This window comes from Pristiophorus japonicus, chromosome 17, assembly GCF_044704955.1.
Source record: "Pristiophorus japonicus isolate sPriJap1 chromosome 17, sPriJap1.hap1, whole genome shotgun sequence".
NCBI classification, from domain to species: domain Eukaryota; kingdom Metazoa; phylum Chordata; class Chondrichthyes; family Pristiophoridae; genus Pristiophorus; species Pristiophorus japonicus.
The window spans coordinates 74993419-74997221 of record NC_091993.1 but is presented as its reverse complement, the minus strand read 5'-3'; the positions used below and the strand labels follow the sequence as shown (position 1 = coordinate 74997221).

The 3803-nt window shown below is 44.5% G+C and overlaps 1 non-coding gene across 1 annotated transcript; it reads right to left on the bottom strand.

Moving 5' to 3' along the window:
* Positions 1-2894: 2894 nt before the first annotated feature.
* Positions 2895-3078, bottom strand: LOC139228422 (U2 spliceosomal RNA). Its single transcript, XR_011587568.1, has one exon. It is a non-coding gene; the product is annotated as a U2 spliceosomal RNA (small nuclear RNA).
* Positions 3079-3803: the final 725 nt, after the last annotated feature.

Genomic DNA, 3803 nt, shown 5'->3' with positions numbered 1-3803 from the left:
ACGAACCAAAACCCATTTCTCCCACACCAGTCTTTGAGCTATGTGTTTAACTCTCTGATCTTATTCACCCTATGCAAATTTGCTCGTGGCTCAGGTAGTACTCCAGAGATTATTACCTTTGTGGTTCTGCTTTTTAATTTGGCCTCTAGTTGCTCATAATCCCTCAGCAGGACCTCTTTGTTTGTCCTACCCATGTCGTGGTACCCACGTGGACCACGACAACTGGATCTTCCCCCTCCCACTCCAAGTTCCTCTCCAGCCCAGAGGAGATGTCCTTAACCCTGGCACCAGACAGGCAACACAGCCTTCGGAACTCGCGCTCTCGGCTGGAGAACTGTATCTATCCCCCTAATGATGCTGTCCGCTACCACTACAAAGTTTCTTTTTACTCCCCCCCCCACTTGAATAGACCCCCGTACCACGGTGCTGTGGTCAGTTTGCTCATCCTCCCTGCAGTCCCTGCTCTCGTCCACACAGGGAGTAAGAGCCTCGAACCTATTGAACAAGAGCAAGGGCCGAGGCTCCTCCATCACTCCATGCTGAGTCCCCATACCTTCCTCACTCGTAGTCACACCCTCCTGTCTCTGACCACGGATCGAATTTGAATTAATTAGTCTAATTGGTGCGACTAGCTCCTGGATCGCGGCGCCCAGGTAACTCTCCCCCTCCCTGATGTGTCGTAGTGTCTGCAGCTCGGACTCCAGCTCATCAACACAGCGCCAAAGTTCCTCGAGCTGTAGATACTTGCTGCAGATGTGGTTGCTATGGACCTCAATGGCGTCCACCAGCTCCCACATGTTGCAGCAGCGACACATCATCTGCCCTGCCATCTCTAATGTACTTAATTCATTAGATTTAGTTTTTAGTTATTGGGGCTGAAATTGCGGTCGGAGGCTTCCCACAGGCAATTGCCTCCGACCTGAAACATTTCTACGAAAGTACTTGGTGGTCCAGGAGGAACGTAGGATTCCGTTGGGCAGGCCTTCTCTTCCCGCGCTGCGGAGCACGCTCCTGTCTTCCAGGTTCCCATGCAGAAGGTGCAGTCACGTGTGATTGCTCAGCCAATCAGCTACTGTATTCCACAGTTTTCTCATTAATAGCAATGAGAGCGCCGTATCTACCAGTTCTCATTGCTATTAATGAGAGAAAAAAACCCAAACACATTAAACACCATAATAAAAAATAAAAAACACACCTCACATAATTAAAATTAAAGTTATTGGCCCAGAAATTCCAATTGAGGTCTTCCCGTGGGCAAACTACTGAAAAAAGGGAAAAAAATGCGCACTTACCTGAAGGTGCTGCGCCCGTTCGAGCTTCTGATCCTGAGGCCTTCACTCCCTACGCATCGGAGCGCGTGCACTTTGGGACGCCTGTATGTTGGAGCTGGAGTCACATGGCTCTGGGCAGCCAATCAAGGCACAGTATTTTCTCATTCATAATCATAGGAACTCCGTAAGTTGGAGTTCCCACTGTTATGAATGAGAAAGCCCCCCAAACATACAAGACACTAATAAAAAAATAGAAAAATACACTACATATTTAAGATTCATTTAAATTAAAGTTCTAATAAAAAAATATATTTTCCCGACTTTTCAAAACGTTTTTTTAATTATGCCTTAAAATAAACTTACCGTAGTGGGGAGGGTTTTTAACAATAAAATATGTTTTCATATGTGTTTATTTAATTTAATTTTAATATTTATGTATGTTTTTAAACACTTGCATCTGTAAAAGTAGGCTATATGGCTGCTTTTTCAGGCACAAGATTTTTGAGGACATTTGCTGGGCAAGATATTCGTAAATATTAGAAATCTTGCCCTGCAAGTGTCCTCGCTCTCAATATGCGCGAGATCTGTCAAGCCAGAAATTGACAGATCAGAAAAGCTGGTTTTCAGCGCATGTGCATTGCGCTCTGAAAAATGGCTTTTCCAATGCCTTCCCGGGTCCGTAGGAACTTCGTATGGGCCCGGGACATCGGAATTTCAGGACCAGCTTTGAGAAAAAAAAATTTCTGAGTTTTTAAAAAGTTTTTTAAATTATGGTTAAAAATAAATGTAACATAGTGGGCAGGGTTTTTAAAAATAATATGTGTTTTTTAATTTAATTTAATAATATTTTTGTATGTTTTTAAACTCCTACGCCTGTAAAAATAGGTTATGCACCGGCTTTTATCAGGCACAAGAATTTTGAGGACATTTTCTGGGCAAGATATGGGTAAATCTCGCAATCTTGCCCATACAAATGTCTTCGCTCCCGATATGCGTTGGATCTGTCAAACTCCAGCTCGACAGATCAGAAAAGCCGATTTTCAGCGCATGCGCATTATGCGCTTAAAACTGGCTTTTCCGATGCCTTCCCGTGTGCGTAGAGACTCTGTCTGGTCCTGGGGAGGCCGGGATTTCCAGGTCAATAATCCCAGCCCATAATTTAAGGCCCTTAATTTAAAGCAAGAAAAGACAGAGGAAACTCACCAACCACCCAATCACTTCCCTGGTTTCCTGTGACGTCGAATGTAGTTGCCCTGTTCTCCTTTGTCGCCCTCTCTTACCTGCTGGTGCTGACTCCTTGGGCCGCTGCTCACTGCTTTCATCCCCACTGTTGCCAGTGTTGTTCCCTCACAGGTCGGGTCAGGATTTGATGCCGTTCTGGGATCTAAATGCAATGTTGGTATGATGATGAAACCCACTGGCACAGTATCTGACGAGGGCCACAACAACAACAACAACAACAACAACAACACGCAGCATCGTCGACGTCGAGCCCAGCCGCAGGGCGGGAAACGTAGCAAAGCCCCACCCTGGAAAAATAGCACGTGCCAAATGCAGAAATCGTCATCATACAACAACAACAACATCTATTTTTGTCTTTTAAGACTTCCCGCCCCAAAGAGGGGAAGCTGCACCGTTCCTGGAAACACTCCAATACCAGGTCGATGCGTGGAGTGGACGGAGCAAGCCCCTGTTCCATCTCCCTGTTCCAAAAATCAATTTAATATTTGGTCCCCAGATAGGGGATGTATCAGATATTAAACTGATAAGAACAGATACTACACTTGATCTTAGGCCGAGAAGCGATAGCCTGTAAAACTGCGGTAAATGAGCAATTCTTCCTCGGCGCCTGTCTCCTCCGTAGATCTGGCCGTGGCTGACCGAGTGTAGTTGCAAAGTGCTAACGAAGAGAAAGTTAACACAGGGGAGGAAAAAATCTGAACAAAAGTTGTATTAATATGATGAATACATTTCAGGTTTTTCAAGTAAACAGTAAGATCCATTCCAACATCAGAATGACTGAGATTGAGATAATTCTGTGGTGTATACATTACCACCATGTTTATAATACATCTCTTACAACAGCAAACAGAAAATCATGATCTCATTGGCACTGCCCTACTTATAATCTTCTCTCGTTTATTACCTTTGTTCCCAAGCTCTGTGTTAGGTTTATATAGATGTTAATTGCCTTGCGTTATAATTTCATTACTCTCGGTAAACAGACTTAGGGGTCCAAGTAGACAGATCATTAAAATGTCATGGACATGTATAGAAAATAAATCAAAAAGACTAATGTAATTCTGGCCTTTATATCTAGAGGATTAGGTTACAAGGGGATAGAAGTTATGCTACAGCCAATGTTCCCGGTAAGCTGCACGACCGTAAAGGGGCCGCCTGGCGACAAACACAATTAGCTACAGCTGTACAAAGCCCTGGTCAGACCACACCTGGAGCACTGTGAGCAGTTCTGGACACCACACCTTAGGAAGGATATATTGGCCTTGGAGGGAGTGCTGCATAGCTTTACTA